Source organism: Phymastichus coffea, unplaced genomic scaffold (assembly GCF_024137745.1).
Source record: "Phymastichus coffea isolate CEN01 unplaced genomic scaffold, Cenicafe_Pcof_1.1 PCOF00055, whole genome shotgun sequence".
In the NCBI taxonomy this organism is placed as follows: Eukaryota; Metazoa; Arthropoda; class Insecta; order Hymenoptera; family Eulophidae; genus Phymastichus; species Phymastichus coffea.
Genome location: NW_026706866.1, coordinates 1,260,957 through 1,277,881, shown reverse-complemented (window position 1 = coordinate 1,277,881; position 16,925 = coordinate 1,260,957). Strand labels below are relative to the sequence as shown.

The window sequence follows — 16,925 nt, the reverse complement described above, 5'->3', positions numbered from 1 at the left end:
CTGACAGATTACTGCGGCCGACGTGGATGAAAGAGCTCAGCGAAGTGCAGCTCGAGCCCGTCGAAATCTAGCCGCAAATATTAATTTTGCTGTTCTGCATAAAAGCTGCATTCGCCATTTGTCATCCCGCGGGCTCGCCAACCGAAAGATCCTGCCGCTTGCTCTCTCGCTCCTTTTTCCCCCGAGCGACCGAGTCTATAGGACCACTTGGAAGCGCGCCGTTCACACTTTTACCTTTATACGCGCGGTGCTCCGCTCTGCCTCGGCGCTATTTTCAATTGACGGTCTCGACTTGGCGCAAGGGAGCCGGCGCCGCCGCAAAATACCGCGTTTCTCGCGAAAGTCTTTGAATTTTATTGCAGCGGCCTCGCCGGTTTTGCGCGACCGCTTTAGATTAATGCCCACTGAAAATGCGACTCGAACGCGTCTGACCGAAATCGAGTGTTTCTACTTGGTGCCGGTCTGGGGCTGGCGCGCGCCGCTCGCTTGGTTCTTATAGCCGTCGGGATTTGGCGGCGCACGCGAGCGAAAAAGACAAGCGAGTTGCGCAGTCGATGTAGCACCGCAGCTGCGGCTCGGCCCGCGCTGGGATTACTCGGGGGTCGCGCTGGCGCGACCTCAAGAATTGCCAGTCGCGGCAGCGGCAACTCGGGCTTCAAACAAATTCCGGGATGCGCTTGAATTTCGAGCCACGTACGGAGCGCGGCGACTGCACAGCGCAGCGGAATGCCGGACGCGTCCGGGTCGCGCCGGAGAGTCGCCAGTCGCCGAGCCAGTCGTGGGCGCGCGCGCGGCACCAATTTTCGGCGACGCGGAACTCACCCCGCTTCACGTCTCGCCACGTGTTCGTGATTTCGACGGATCTGCTCGGGCGGCAGGCCCCTCGGTGCCTCCCCTGCCGGCCCCTTGATCGTTCACATGGCACGCTGCTTCCTCCCGCTGTAGCTCGGCCTCCTGCTCCTCCGTCGCCGCTTCGTCCTGCCTCCCCGGCCTGGCGGCTCGCGCGAGCGACCTGAAGCAGAATACACACTGATCAATCGGATGCGCGCCGCTTCGGGACGATTCGGCTCGCAGTGGCCGAACCTCGGCAGGCGGCTGCACGCGACGCCTATTACTGCCGCCGAATCGCCCGGGCGTCTTCGGGCGTGTTATCAGACGCCTCTGCTCTTTGATTATTTGCTCTATCGATCGGAGGCTGCTCGCGCCGGCGAGAGCGGAGTTACGGATTCATCGCACTCGGCCCGTACCGAGCCAACGAAACTGCCCGTAAACTCCAGCGGTTGTTTATCCGTTGGTGCGTTTGCCGCTCTTTTTCTTCCTTGCCCCTCGCAGCTCCACTCGAATCGGACAGTCGCCCCGCCGCGACAGGCAGCTCGGCGATATTATTGATCATTCCAGTGCTGGCTCGCAATGTGACATTGTCGATCGACGCGGCAACTTGCTGGTTCGTTCGCCTCGCGCGCCAGGCCGCAGCGCTACCAATTAGCAGCCTCCGCATCGCGAAAGAGACGCAAGCCGTGGCCGAATATTCGTCGATAATGCCAGCGCAAAGCCGCGATCGAGTTTCCCTCTTTCGCGCGGCGTCCGAGCCTCCCCGGCGGATCGTCGGCCGGCGCGAGCGAGGAACCGACGGAGCTGGCGCGCCTCCTCGGTCGCTCTACTCGACTCGTGCGCTGAATAAAATGTCGCAGCTCGCGCGGATCGCGCGGTAGCTGATTGCGCCTAAGCCACACGGCTACACGCTCGCGACGTCGCAGCGGCTTTGCATGGTAGAATTGACGCGCGTTCGCCGCGACCACGAAAGCGACTCTTCGCCTGGTTGGAAAATGAGTTCGTTAACAGCCGTTGCGTCGCGGCTCCGCAGCGCTCTCGGGCGAGAGAAGCGAGAGATGGCTTTCGAGGTAATTTTGAAGATACGTTCGAGCCAGGCGCTTGCGGTGAGATAATTCGGAAAAGAGAACAGAAACGTTATTGCAAGTTGAGCCGTAGCTTTTTCAAGAGATGGCCACGGAATAACGAGGGAATAATGGGGGATTCGAAATGGAATGTCGAGCGGTGGGATAGGATGCAGCTGAGCGATCGCGATAGGCTTGACGCTCATTAAAAAAGAATTGGGCAATAGCCGCGCTCCATGATTTATTTATCAGTGGGCAGAGAGAGAGAGAGAGAGAGAGAGAGAGAGAGAGAGAGAGAGAGAGAGAGAGTGAGGAAGTTCGACTATCGGCTGTCCCGCAGGAGCGATAGCTAATTACATGGAAGAGCGCACGTGGATCGGCGCGTATGTATCTCTTATCAGTCCCCCGCGGTTTCGAGCATCGCTTATGCAACGCTGCCGACCAATGCGCGCCGAGAGATCCACCCAAAGCTCTCCCTCGATTTCACTCTAGCTCGCTCCGCTAAGACCTAATTTCCACTTTTGCGAGCTCTACTCCCTCTCTCTCTCTCTCTCTCTCGCTCTCTCTCCGGATTCCTATTTCCTCTCATATTATTTGTTCGTCACGACTCCACTAATCAATTGCAATGGAATAATCCTTTTGTCCGTTTGGCTTTGAGGCAGGCTCTACCGGCACTCTTGGGCCACTCGCGATGATTTCGATTCTACATTTTCACCGATAATTGGAGTTACCGTGTTGCTCACTCGAGCGGGCGCGAAACAAACCTAGCGATCGGCCAGCTCGCTCTGCCGCATTGATTTTGCAGTGGCGCAATGAAATATTAGCCATTGGGTCCGATCGTTTGATAGTAAAGCGATTCGTTCGAGGGCTGACTTGGAGCCCAGTAACAAAGAGTCCGAGCCCTCTGATCGATAACGTAACGGCTGCTTTACCCGCGCCCGTGCGCGTGCATGCGCGAGCCGGATTTTGTTTACGAGCAGCGCTCTGGCAAAGCGCCTTTTTCAATCCGTTGGCAAGAGCGGCTGCTGCGATATATCGACGAAACGGAAGATCGAACAAGGCGCGCCGGGCCGTATCCACTGGGATTGGCACGTCGCGGAATAAGACTTACGGCTTCGCTGCTTTTACGAGGCTCGAATGGATAAACGCGGGCGAGCTCTCGCGAGATTATGCGCGCGGCAGCGATCAACGAGCGGGCGTGCAGATAATAGAGAGCGTCCTGTTGTTCGCGAAAATCAAGAGCGAGCGTCGGAATGACGCGCGCGACTGACGGCTGCGCGGCGCGCGGCGCGCGGCTCAATACTGCCAGCTGGCCGGGTGGCGCCTCAATTTTAATCATTTCATTTTTGGTTTTTTTTTTCTCCGCATTGTTAAAAGCTCGGCTAAAAGCTCCGTTCCGCGAGCTCGAGTGCAGAGATAATTGCGAGCGCGAGCTGCCGAGCTAATTTCGGAAAAGCCCCGTTCCCACTCTCCGCCTAATAATATTTGCAGTAAAAAGCCTCTACTTTCAATTAGTTTTTAATCTCTAATGTAGAGCTTGAGCCGACCAGCGCTCTCCTCCCCAGCTAGTCCCCCTGCTCCTTCTTACGATTACTTCAAACGAAATCCGCGGAATTCCCGTGCTTTTCATCTTCTCATTAGTGCCGCGATGAAACTCACTTTGATTACCGAGCCGAGCCGCTGGAAATGGAAACGTGCTCGAACATAAACTTGATCGGGCGCTAACGTGTATTGCGTGATTCTGCAAAGCCAACCGCACCGACGGCTCCAGACAGAAGCTTTGACATTTTTGGCCCGCGAGAGCTCAAGCTTGAGTGCACCATTACGACGACATCTGTCTTCCAGAGGAAAGCAGCGTCCCGGCTCGGGAACGCGCCGCCCGCATCCGGTGTCGCACTGGCAGTCGTCAATCAGACGCTACGTCGTACCGCGACCGCCTTCATTGGCTTTTAACAACAATGAAATGCCAATTGAAACTTTTCTCTCGGCCCCCTCCCCCTTCGTTGTATAAAAAGGAGAACATGTATCTCCACGCGAGCTCACGATCCAGCGGCTTTGAAAATATTAATCAAAGGATTAGTCTCACGCGCCGAACGTATCAATGCCCTTTTCGCTCAGCCAGATTGGATCTGAATTTTTCATCTGCGGAAAATTCATTTTTAACAATCCCCGCGGCTTCGCGCCTCTAACAGTACAAGCTCGATAAATTCCAATAATAAAGCTGACGCAAATTGATCTTGGGCGCGCGAATAATGAAAAGGCCTCGCGATAAGTGCTCGAATGCCAACGGCGAAAAACAATGGGCCTTTTGCATTTCGACCGATCGCTGTACATCGATCGCCTCGCTAATTGGCATTCGACTGCCGTAGACGAGCAACGACACTCACGCGATCGTCCCGTCGGCTGGCCGCGTTGCCGCGCTGTACACGGAAAAGTGCCTCGACCTGAATTCGGGGCCGCGGCGCTCTCGGCGCGCAAAACGCACCGGCGTCCATCGACAGGGTCGCGAGCTGCCCGCACGTCGCTTGTATCGAGCGCGCGCGCCAGTGCCGGCAGCGAGCCGCGCGCCCGCGGAGCTGAAACTTTTTTCATCCGGCTCGCGCGATAAATTCGCAGCCACTTGCTCTCCGGGCGCGGGAAACTGACCTAATACTGCCAAGTTTATGGTCTGAAAAAGGAAATGTGGCTGGCGCGAATGCCGAGAGAAGGGCAGGCGAGAAGCGAAGATAGAGAGAGATGGCAGGCGGCGCCAGAGGGCAGTCTCTGCGAAACAAAAAGTCGGCCGGCTAAGGAGCGATATTGCTTATGTGCCTATATATAGCGCGCTCGCTTCCATTACTCTTTATCTCTCCCTTCATTTCTCTTTTCTCATTACCGAAGCGCCGGCGCGACTGTGCGAGCTCGCTCCCCGCCGTTGCCTGCTGGCGATACGCAGGCCGGCGATTGACGCCCGGGCGCCAGTTCGCTCTCTCCTTCCGCGTGCTTGGCGCAGCTTCGCGCCAGTCTTCGGGAAGCTCTGCGCCCCTCTGACCGTTCACGGGACGGCTGTCAGGGATGAGGCCGCGCGCTGTCGCGCTCAACTTTTTAGCCGGATCCCGGACCGCCTACACGCCGTCGCCCCGATTCGCCGCCGGTCAGTCGCGCCGAGAGGGAGGCACGCGGTCAGGCCTCGTCCGAAAGGGGAGCAAAAATATGGAGCAGCGCCACTTGGAATAGATCATTAGGGAGACTAATGGCTTATTGGCAATTTTTCACTTGTTCACGGACACAGTGAGGCAAACACGAGGATCGGCATTCCCACCGCGCCTTGGCGCAGCCATTATCGGACGATTACGCGGCCGGGCGGCTTATTGCTTTTTTCCCGGCCGGTCAAGAGCGCCTTATTGGATCGGAGCGCAGGGGGCCGCGGCCGCTGACAACTTTGCCCGGCCGCTCATTTTCGCTCGCTGCCCAGGCTCGCGTCCCGTTCATTCCGTTCCTCGCCCAACAAATGAAGTCCAGATGAACTTGAGGCCGTACTTTCGCGCGCCGCACCCCCGGATTATATGCGTATGGATTTTCCGCTCTCTTTTGCATCAACGGCTAAACCGATATCGACGCTGCCCTCCGAGAGCTAAAGAAACTTTACGGCCGCGCGGCTGCTGCCTGTATACGGCCAGCTGCGACGAATGCGCGCAATTTGTCAGTCGATACTAACGCTCTCTGGCCATTCATTTTTACGCCCCAAAAAGTGTCGCTCGACAAACCAGATACAGCGCTGCGAGTTTACCATGACGCCAGTTTCGTGTCTACGCGCGGATGGAAATCTGTCGCCGCGATCGCGCGAGCAGTGTTGCAGAGAGCCGCTGGGAAAAGCATTATGCGAGCCCGAAATTTACGTGTGATCGTGTGTTCGACTACGCCGGTGTCGTCGTTTCGGTTAAAATGTACCGAATAAGCGACGCACGATGGACTTGTCAAGAATGAGCAAGGCAGAGAAGATAAGATTAGAGGCGTCGAATAGCCAACCGAGCAGCAAATCGATCAGCAGCAGGCTTCTCATTAGCATCGGGGAGAAGCGAGAGATTGGGAAAGCGCACTTTGACTTGGCTTTAAAAAGAGCGAAAGAGAGACAATACAACGCGATGGAAAAGGACGAAGCGACCTTGATCGAAGTCGCCGGAGCGCGGCGCGAGGTAAACGGCGGTAAGGCAGAGAGGCTTAATTATTTGACTAGAAAAGCCAACGAGGCACGGCCTCGTCCGTGATTGTGAGCTGCTGTAACGGCCAGAAAAAAAGCCAACGAGTCGGACGTGTCTGCTCGGATCAGCCGGTGCTGTCTGGCTATTGGCACGCGTCATCGTGCGGAGCAAGAAAAACGTTCATTCGGACGGCTTCACTTGGCTATGACCTCGATCGAATTCCGCGGTTTCGTCCGCATCCGCTTCGCTCGCAACGCAGGCTGCGCGCGTGCCTATACTCGCCTCGCCTCGATGTGCCTGAGATCCGATCGAACGGTGGTCGCGAAGCAAACGATTGCGCGCACACTCGAAACTGCACGGATGGGACAGCGCGCCGGAGCGCGCGACGAGGGATGGGGCGATGTGGCTTTGGCAGCCGCAACTATTAGCAAAATTGCCGTGCGCGGGCCAACTTTCTGGCGGCTTAAACTTGAGCGACGCTTCTTGTATAAGCACACGGGCGCCCGCAAATTGGCCGCGTGCGCGCGCGCGCGCGCGCACGGCTCGAGCCTCTATTATCATGCGCACAGCACTGCCGGCGCACGTACGCCTCGGCCAATTGACTTTCTGCCAGGAAATTGCTTTGACGAGTCGCTCGAACGCGATCACCTTGCCGCGAGCTGCTTTTTCGACGAGTCACGACCCGAGTAATGCAGCCATTTGTCGCGCGTGGTAGCCTCCTTCGCGTAGTTTGTCCGCGCGCAAAACGCCAACGGCCCGCCAATCGAATCAGCTGGGGGGGGGGGGGGGGGGGCATCGTAACTCTGCGGACTCGCTACCATATTTTTCGCGAGCCAAAGTAGTACTCGTAAAATCGGATTAAAGAAAAATGAGTTCCACGGGCGGCGGGCCGAGGGCTCCAGCTTATTGGAATTGGAAAAGCAAGAAAAAGGAACTGTGCGAGCGAACTCGCTGCGACGGCACGCCGCATAGCGCAAAAGCGTGGGAAAAACCACCGACTCTCTTTCTGTCTGCCTGTCTCTCTCTCTCTCTCTCTCTCTCTCTCTCGCTATCTTCCTCTCTCTCTCACTCTCTGGAGAAATAAATATCGTAAAAGTAGATCAGAGAAATGCAGAAAGGTTCGCTACTCGCGAAAATGCCTTCATTTTTCTCGGGGCGACGATCTCGAAAAATCCTCGTTGCAAGTTTCTTTGCTCCCATTATTCGCTCTCCTTTCTCTCCTTCCTCTCTGTCTTATCAGCGGCGCCTGGCCAGTACGCCGGCAATTTCTCTTCTGCTTTTTCTCCCTCTCACTTATAAAGCGAAGCGCACTGCAGCTTTAACAATCAATTGGAGCAAACAACCGGGTACAAATGAAAAGGACGGCCGGCAAAGCAGCCTTGAGTCTGGACTGAACAGTCGTAAGTGCGCGCGCGTGTGCGTGCTCGAGTAAAGGGCAGGCCGAAGCCAGCAGTAAATCTGGAGGCCAGGGCGACTCGAGAAAATTACGTCATATTACACGAGCGAAAGAGGAGCGGCGAAGAGCAGAAACTGTGTCGTCCCGCAGGAAATGGAATTTACGCTGGCTTTCTCTCTGCGCGTCGCGCAGCCAGCAGCCCAGGCAAAATCACAGCTCGGAGGCTCGAATTAACGCTTGCCTGCGCACCGGCTCTTCCTCGCTTCTTCGGGGCGAAATTTTACAAGAGCCGGCTCTCCAGTGCCGGAGCAATCGCGACGACTCGAACGGACCGCTGCGAAATTGCCGTGACGCCGCAGCGCGCGCGCAAAACTTTGGCGTGCACGCGTCTCGCAGGGACGCGGGGATCGGCCCGGCCGCCTCCAAGGAGTGTCCGAGTGCGGCCGCGCGAACGGCGCGCCCAAGCGCCCGTACGAATTTAATTATTCGTATGCTCGAACTCGTTTCGCGGGAGGCGTCCCGTCGAGCGAAATTTCCATCCAGCTGCACTCGCGACTTTTGCCTTTTATTCACAAGCCGCGGTTCTTCAAGTCCCCGAGCTGCTGCCTCTCTCCGCGATAATCTCCGCGCTGGCTGACACGCGCAAGCGAGCGCGTAACGAACGCGCGGCTACGCTGATCTTTCTTCGCGGGCTTTTTCACCGGTAACGACGAATACACCTGCGAAGAGTTTGGCTTTGAAGGGGAGGCGCTCGAGCGCCGAGGCTGAAAGGCGCTGCCAAGAGAACCAAACGAATGCAAGGGATTTGGCTTTGGAGATGTCGGCTGCGCGAGCTGATAGCAGAAGTAGTTGGCAGGGCGAGGCAGTAGCGTCGAGCCGAGAGGTGCGCGAGTGCGGCGAGGCGCCGGCGCTGATAATTAGCTCGAGTCGCCAGCGAGGCCGACAAAGACGAGATTCCCGAGTGAACCAGGCTCGGCTAGGTGATCGCCGCATCGTTGCGCTTTGCCAGAACGCCGGTTATACTGGGAGCCGAAGGCGCGACTAAATCAAACCAGCGAGGCATCGTTACGGCGGACTATGGACGCAGCCGCGGACAGTAGCAGTTAGCCCACGCAGCGGGGCCATTCAATCAGCTTTCGGCCTTGCAAATGGAATTAAAGTACGAAGCCCGTTGGCGCCCGTGGACAGGCACGGCTAATAATTGAAAGCGTCGCTAGCCTCCAAATGGTGACAAACGCCAATGCGCCGCCCGCGCCCGCAGCAACGCGCTCGAGCTGGATTACAGCCCCGAACGCGCTATTTTCACGGGGATGCTCGCGCCTAATTTAGCACGCGTGTCTCGCTTGGAGAGGCTCGCACCGTCGCGTACCACGGAAAACAGCCGAGCCTCGTCCGGCGATCGGAGCAGCACGTTCGCCGCCGAGTTGCAGAGAGAAAGCCCGCGGCGCGCGCGCGCGCGCGCGAAGCGACAGTGGGCGCCAGTGTCAGCCAGAACAATACGTACGTACGGAAGCCGCGTCCCAGCCTGCGGCAGGGGATAGCAGTGCGGAAGCAGCTAGCGCCAGGTCGATCAATCAAGTTTCCCCCAAGCAAGAGTTGGACCGCCAACTCTTGCTTGGGGGCAGGAGGGCGAGCACTAGCCGCTTCGAGCCGCGCACCATCTGCGCCACATGCCAGTGTCGATGGCGCGAATACGTGCGTCAGACGCATTTGCCACTTGTCGTCAGGGGCAAACTCCTCGCCTACTTGCCCCACTCCCCTCGCTCTTTCCAGCTCCCGTTTCTCGGCTCTCGTCGCTCCGTACGCTGTTTACATAGCGTCGCCTGCGGAAAAACGTGTCACCGCGTCCTCCCCTCGCCGCTCCTTCCCTTCGCCCGACAAACCCACTAACTTCCCTCGTCTCGCCCTCGCAGCCGATATCTAATCAACGGATTGGAAGGCATCCAGCAGTGACTGCTGCGTTATCCGATGTTCGAGTCGGGCATTCTGCAAGCTTTCTTAGCCATTGTATTCGCAAACACTGTGACGCTCCCGTCACTCGTAAGCTAACGTATGGCGTCACAAACCGTGCAGCGGTCGAACCTTTGCTCGTAGTAGCATCACCTCAAATTGTTGGCGACGTCGCCGAACTGGGTTTAAATTTCTACTCGCTAGTTTCTAAAACCATTAGGCTCTAGAATGGTATCCGTGCTCTTACCGTTAGACCTTTCAAGAGAAAATGTCCGTAAGCACTCGAGATGTCGGAGAGTAGCTGTAACTGTGCATTTGCCGCATTTCGATATTTTCTGACATTCCTATTGATTGTCCTTTCTATTGATCGTATAATATAAATTGTAAGCTGTAATCTTCTTTATCAGTATGTTCCGCTGTATCTATGCTTGCCTCAAGCAAAACGAAATCTTCCCATAATAGTGCACCTTGAAAGCACTCTTTCTTCCCTCTTCCTAAAACGATAATATTCTTTCAAGGCTGGCCAATCGATGCCATTGCATTGTAACGCACTACTACCGGCGATGACTCGTTTATTATTCGAGCTGCCTTTTCGAAGCCCGCTAGCACCCTCTTTTTTTCTGCTTCAACTAATTGGTACACACTTGACTTTTCAGCGAGCCTCGCTTTTCCCACTCAAAGCTCGACCAGATTAGTGCTTGACTGGTAATTTCTTTTTTATTTAAATCAGCAGCCACCTTGGAGTGACGTGGCGAGAGCCACGCTTCTTTTTAGAGCAACTCGATCGTTGGAACGATCGAAATAGAAATGAGTAATGAGAATATGTTTACCCAGGTTCTTTTCGTTCTCCTTTCCTTATTAGACAGCTGAGCCGAGAACGTTAAATTATTCCAGGGGTCTAGTTAATTACAGCTCAGATCTACTCCAAGTGGAAATTTTCAAACCACAAGCTTCGTTAGTTGAAGTGTGCTTTAAAGCTTGGCTCGCAGCTGCAATTTTCGAAATTCGAAGGCGAAAAAAAGGTAGAAGCGGATATAGCGTAAAAGAGAGAGAGAGAGAGAGGGGGAGAGAGAGAGGGAGAGAGAAACAACGGAAATCCGAGAATTGACAGAGGTGCATCGCGAGCGCGCACTTGACGAGAAACAAGTGACATTTTTTTCGACGGGCGGCTTCGCAATGCTCGGCGCGGCGGCAGTTCTCTCATCAACTCGAGTGCTCTCTGGCAGTTCTTTAATGATCATTAGCGTACGCGACAAGAGCAAACGCGCAGCTACTACAATATATACTTCCGGCCGCACCGGACGACTAACTGAAACACGCGGCATAATGAACTTACGCGGCGAGAGTCATCGACGTCGGCAATGTTGAAGCCCGAGAGCAGCGAGAGCACGAGCGCTGGCCTGGCGCTCCAGCCAAGCCGAGTCGATGGATGGAAATAAATAGCCGACGCGCGCAGACTGCCGTGGAGGTGTTACGCCAGGAAAAGCAATTTCCCGCGCGCGGCACGCTGCCGAACGGAGATTCAAAGTCGGCGAGCCTTATCTGCGAACGTGGCCGCGCCAGTCCCCCAGTCGATTTGTAGTTTTGCAGCGAAGGCTCCCGGCAACGGGGTCAGCTCTATCCCCCGAGTAATAACCCAGGCCAAAGGGCTTTGGACGGCCAGCTTAGATCGTCTGTTGATTCGCGCTAAAACGCGCGCTGCGCCAGTTCCGACTCGGCCCCGGCCTCGTCGGCGCTCCTCTTTGCTGTGCGCGCGCGGCCCGCGCGAAGCGCCCGACTTTCATGATTTTATTAAACTTTGGCCGCTATTTCGCCCGCGGAGTTGGCTCGAGCGAGCTCGGCCGCGTCGCGCCCCAACTTTTTCTTAATCGACTTTATACGGCTAACGCGACGTCAAGCCGAATACTCGAGTTTTTAGCGCTCGCCTCGATTGCTGCAATTAAGCGCCGCCAGTCCTCCCCATCCCGCTCGTCCGCTCGGCGAGCGCGCGACAATTCGATCGAGCGCTCGCTGCTTACGAGCAGAGAGCACGGCGCCAGACGCGATATCAGCCGTGCGCGCGCGCGCGCGCGCGCCGCTATGCGCTGGGCTTGACGAGCGACCAGCCAGACAACAACTTCGCCAAACGAATTACGCGTGCTCGGCACGTTCGTCTCGGCGCGCGGCTTTGTGTCCGCGCTCTCCCCCAAACTAATTGCGTTTGTTTGGGCTCCGTCGCTGATTCGCCCCATTGAACTCGAGCGCCTGCGACTCTTGCAGCGAGTCGAAAAATCCAGTCAGCCGAGTGGCGATCGCTTCGGCGCGGCGATCGGCGCGGTCGCCTCTCATTCGTATCCTTCAATGGCCGCCGAGCGGCAAACTGAGAAACCAATTGTAATTGAAGGCCGCGCCGCACTCCGTAAAAGCGGATTTGGAAGCTGCAGTTGGATGAAGCTTCGTTTCTCAACATCCGACGGCTCGAACGCTTTCGCTCGTCTAATCCACTGGAAAATCCGCGAGTCTAACCAACTCGAGGGAAGCGAAAGCGGGGAGTGCCGTGCCTTCGCATGAGCTTACAGCGACGTTTTACGGCCGTTGGAGCCTAGTATGCCACTAAAAAGTATCGAAACAAACGCCTGCGCGTGCTGATCGATTATGCACTCGGGTACTTTGACGAGTTTGAGAAATGGTATGCGGAAGTGCTTGAAGGCCAAACGAACAGGTGCGCCAACTTTTTTACGCGTGATATTTCGATTGACGATGGTATCGTTCGGCTCGAGGTAACTTGCTATTTGAAATAAGGAATGTCAGCTCGATGGGCGATCGTGGCTTTACAGCGTGTCTTGCAAGGGTCATCAGGAAGGAAGCCGTTCGCGTCGCGGAGCGTTCGTGTTATGTAAAAGAGGAGGAGCGCGCAGCTTCGGTGGTAAATGCAGTTAGAGGTGCGCTACAAAATCTCGTCCCTCCGCGAGCGAACAAGTTCCGCACAGAGCTATTGCCGCGTAGCCGAGATATTCCGCGCGTCGAGAGCCACAGTCCCGAAGAAAATCGACTCCGGCAAGGCAAAAACAGTGATGAATCGAGGTGCCGGCTCTTCTCCGCCCGTCAAAAGGGGGCTAAAGACGGGCCGCCAAGAGAGTTTGCCGGAAGACCATTGAAATATGCACGCTGCGACCATTGAAATATCTCGCGTGCCTCACGGCGACTCCTTTGTCCCGGAAAGCACACCGGACTTGTCTTCCTTCGGGCGTTCGTCACGAGGACGAGAGCCGACCCACCGTCGAACTGGACGTCCCAGCGTCAAGTGCCGCGGTGCGACCGGGACCCGTTCGGCGAGAGCTCCAAGTGTCCGGACGCGTCCCACGAGCGAACGCCCACGAAACGCGACAATCGGAGGGAGCGCGCCTTGTCCAACCCCTGAGCCTCTCCTCCGGGCTGAAAGCCGATAAGGTGCCCGGTAATACTGATTGCAGAAAAATTATGGAAAAGCACTAGCGCTCGATCCTTCTTAAAGTCCCGCCGGTTTGAAAGCCCGGCTATTCCCGGCTGAAAGGCCTTATTATTCTCTTTTCTGCAACAAAGAGAATTTCTCATTAGCTCGGCAAACGTCGCTCGTCGACTTTTTCCACGCCGGCTCTCCGCCAAAGTAGCGCCAAAGAAACAGACTGCTTCGGCTGCGAGAAGATTACACGGAGACGAGAGGGAGCAACGCCTTGAGCTGCCCGTGAGAAAAGTCGGAGCTTGCGCAGCATCTGCTTATTCCTTGACTTCGCTCTTTCAACGAGATTCCGTTCGGGATCGAGAGCCGTGTGGTTGGCAATCGCGCGGCTGCGCTGGCCCGTCGTCGAGAGGAGCTTCGCGTGTTTTCCGAGCCGATCGGATCGAACGGTTTTTATGCGCCTCGGGAGCCGCCTCCTTCGTTTCTCATCGCGCTGATCGATCGACTGCGAGGCTGCCTCGACGCGGCAAAGCGCGGAGAGGCCGATCCCGTACGGATGGGTCCATTTGATCGAGTCGTCGGAACTGAGAGATCGAACGGAGCCAGCCGCGAGTGTCGCGCGTAGAGGTCATCGGGTCGCGGGCGCTAATTGTCGCTGACCGCAGAGGCGATCGAGCATCGTCGGGGCCGGAAGCGACGAGTGCGAGGGGGTGAAGAGCGAGGCGCCGAGCAGACAATGGCGCGAGGCGTGGCTCGATCAGCGCCGGCGACGACCGGCCGTGAGGATTATCGCTCCGTGGCTGGCTCTCCGCCGCGCGCGTCGCGAGGCCTGCGGCCGGGCCTACGATTAAAAAACCGGAGCGCAATATCAGCGCCCGGCTCCGACGGGGCTCGTAAAGGCCTTTACGAGCTGCCGCGGGCGCGCGACTCTGCGCCGGAGATACGGCCGTCGTGCAGCCGCGGTAACGCGCGATCGCTCGGCCGTGGCTCTCCGTCGACCCGCGACACTAATAATTGGCTGCAGCTTGCGTTCGTTCGACGAGTCCGCGCGAGCAGCGGCCAGTTAATTAGCTCGTTAGCCGTCATAATCGCGGCGCGCGCTCGATCGAGCACGAAACGGCTCGCGCGACGCACGCGCGAGCTTGCGCATCCGTCGCCTCGCCGCTCGGGCTCGCGGGAATCCCGCGGGAAGCCTGCCGGAATCCCGTATTTCGACGGGATCAAAGTCAGCCGCGGCAAGGCGGAAAAAACGGACTCCGCGAGCGCGTCGTTCGAGAGAGAGAGAGAGCGAAGGGAATAAACAATGGAGGCAGGGATTCTCGCGCGAGTGGACATGGCGAGGCGCGCACGGAAATGATGGAACGACTGACAGCCGCAGCGCGACATTCGCCATGACGGCGAAGCCCCGGCGCCGACTGCGCTCGCCAGGCGGCTGTATTGTCCTCGTGGTAAGCGCCTACGGGCCGCGCCAAACTCACCGCGACGCAACGAACGCAGCGGCCGCCGATTCGCCCGCAACGCAGCACGGATCTTTGCGTCCGCTTGCGATCGACCGTCGCCGCCGCGCCGCGTTCTCGCGGCGACAGTTGGCGCCAGTCGCGCGACCGCGAGCGTCTTACGCTGCTCGTCGCCGCGAGCGGCGAGCACCGCCGCACCTGTGCGCTCCACAACGAAGCCCGCTTCGAGCCCGCGAACGCACACACCTCGTCCTGGCCGCGGCGCCGCAAATCCGCCTGATTTGCGGACGCGCGACTTTCGCCTGTTGCCGCGCTGGTGTCGCCGCCAATTTACGATGATCGCCGGCCGACGGATAGCCGCAATTTTTCGCCCGCTTTTAATGCGACGCGCGGCAGTGCCGAGCGCACGCCAGCTGCCACGATTAATCTCCAAGATTGATTATATTTGCTACTTTGCAAAGTCGACTCGTGCAGGTGGCAGAGCTGCAAGCGGAAAACTGCCACTCGACAATAGCCGCCCGCGTACCCGGCTACGCGGGGCATCGATCGATCCGATGGATAAATTGCGACTCTGATAGCTAATTAGATTTAATTGGAAGGCCATAAACTAGCGGGGCAGGCCGAAACTTTCGCGGTACGAGCAGTGCGCGCATACCACTCTGATGTAGGGAGCGCGGCCGGCTGCGAGCGATTTCGCACTCGCAGTAGCGACACCGCGGTTTTTGGAGATCACGCCCCGCGAGACGCAGCGGCACTCGAATAGCCGGCTCGCCGAAGAGGTCTCCGCGAATCACCGACCGCTAACTTTGCGCGTTGACCTTCTTCATCCTCGAACGCTCTGCTGCGTCGCGGCGAGCTGCAGCTACTGGAACTGTCGGCTGCGCGGCCGTGTGCGATCGGCGATCAATCGCAGCCGTGAGCCCGAACGAAAGCCCGGAAGCAGCGAGCTCCCAATAAAGCTGCCGGCGGCCGTGCTAAATCATTTAGACCAAATCATGTAAATCATTGAGTAACGGGCGAGCAGCGTGAATCGACGTTACCGGGGGCAGGGTTGCGAGTTGAAAAATTCATTGGATCCGGGGCTGGCGATAAGAGATGCCGAGCAGCTCGACGACCAAGCTCTGCCTCATCGTCCTTCGAGGCTTTGTTTGGTCGCGCACCACTGCGCCGACTGCGGCCGTAGACCTCCGAAAATCCGTCAACGACGCGCAAAAAACGCTCGCGACACTTATCATCGCGCCGTTTGTCTGGAAAATGCCGCGTCGCGACTCGATTATTGCCCGTGGCATAAAAAAGCGGAGAATTTTCACGGCAGAGCGGCTGCGCGCTCGAACTGTCTCGGCGAGCTGCACGACGTACAGCACGCAGATTGCTCGTGAGGCAATAACGCGCGGTACGAGATACGAGTAACGTTGCAGTCACCGATGCTCGTGTGTACAGTGTGTCGGCAGTAGTGCGCGAACGTAGACTCGCACAATGGCCCCACACGGCATCGCACGTCCCCGGGGCTCGACCACGACCGCGCCAATGTTCTCGTCCCCCTCGGCCTCCTCCTCGCCCCTCGCAAGCTGCCGGCGGCGTTCGCGGGCTCCTCGACATTGCCGCGCGTGCACGTGCGCCGTCCCGGCTGCGTAGCCGGCGCGAGGATGTCGGCCGCGGCCTTTGAGCAAAGTTGGCCGGCTTGATGGATTGCTTTCGAGTCGCCGGCAGAAGATCCGCTGCGCCGCGCGACTCTCCGTCGTCCGTCTTCGCCGACTGCGCTACGCCTACTTTCCCGAGAGCGAGGGCAGCAGGCCAAACTTGCGCCGGCCAACCAGCCACCTTCCTCCGTCTTCTTTCGCTCGTCTCGTGCGAACTTGGCGCCATTCGCGTTTCATTGCGGCCGGCGCTCCCAAATATTTCACGCCCGATTGGTCGGGTGCACGCGGGAATCTGCAAAACGATTCTCGCCCAGCAGCTATAGTGGCGCGGCTGGAATCGGGTTTGCTAACCAGAGTCGCGCGCACGGCGAAATGCAAATACCAATCATTTTTGTTTGCCCTTTTCCGAGTCTTCTTTTTCAGGAGAGGCGCCTGCTCTGTCGATCACGTAAACAGTGAACTGCTATTAGCCTCGCGAGCCTAACCCCGTCATGGAAGTTTCAGACTAGAGCCATTTGCCCAGCATGTTTACAAACAGCCGATAATCCCCAATCCAGATTCCACGGCAGGAACAAAAACTTGAGCTCGTAGCTCGGTTGATCGATGGTAGGAGCGAGCTGGACCCACGGTGCGCGCCCGTGTTTCCGACCGGTGCCCGGACAATCACGCGTACGTGTGCATTTCGCCCCGAAAATTGCGCCGCGGCCTGCGAGTGCAGTTGCGAACTGTTACGCGCAGATGCGCCGCCGCTCGAGAAGAGCCGTTCCGCGGACGAGTTTACTAGTTGGCCGAACAGTGGCAGCCGACATCGCGGCCATAGCGCGAGGAACCCAACGCGCGCAACTACCCAGCCCCGAGGGGGGCCCGGTAAACAGCTGCGAGCGAGGCGGACTTACAATAATGCGGAAGACCGGTTGACGCTTGGGAGTGCCACGTACGGTCGGAGCGATCACCGGAACTGGGAAGAAAAAAATTGGCGCGCGTGACC

The 16,925-nt window shown here is 57.6% G+C and overlaps 1 protein-coding gene across 2 annotated transcripts in view; it reads right to left on the bottom strand.

Moving 5' to 3' along the window:
* Positions 1-16,925, bottom strand: part of LOC131665892 (T-box protein H15-like) — a 43,310-nt gene that overhangs the window by 20,939 nt on the left and 5,446 nt on the right. For both annotated transcript variants that reach the window (XM_058938117.1, XM_058938116.1), the window contains exon 2: positions 823-1,012. The gene's annotated coding sequence lies outside the window, so the exon portion shown is untranslated. The remainder of the gene's footprint in view (positions 1-822; positions 1,013-16,925) is intronic.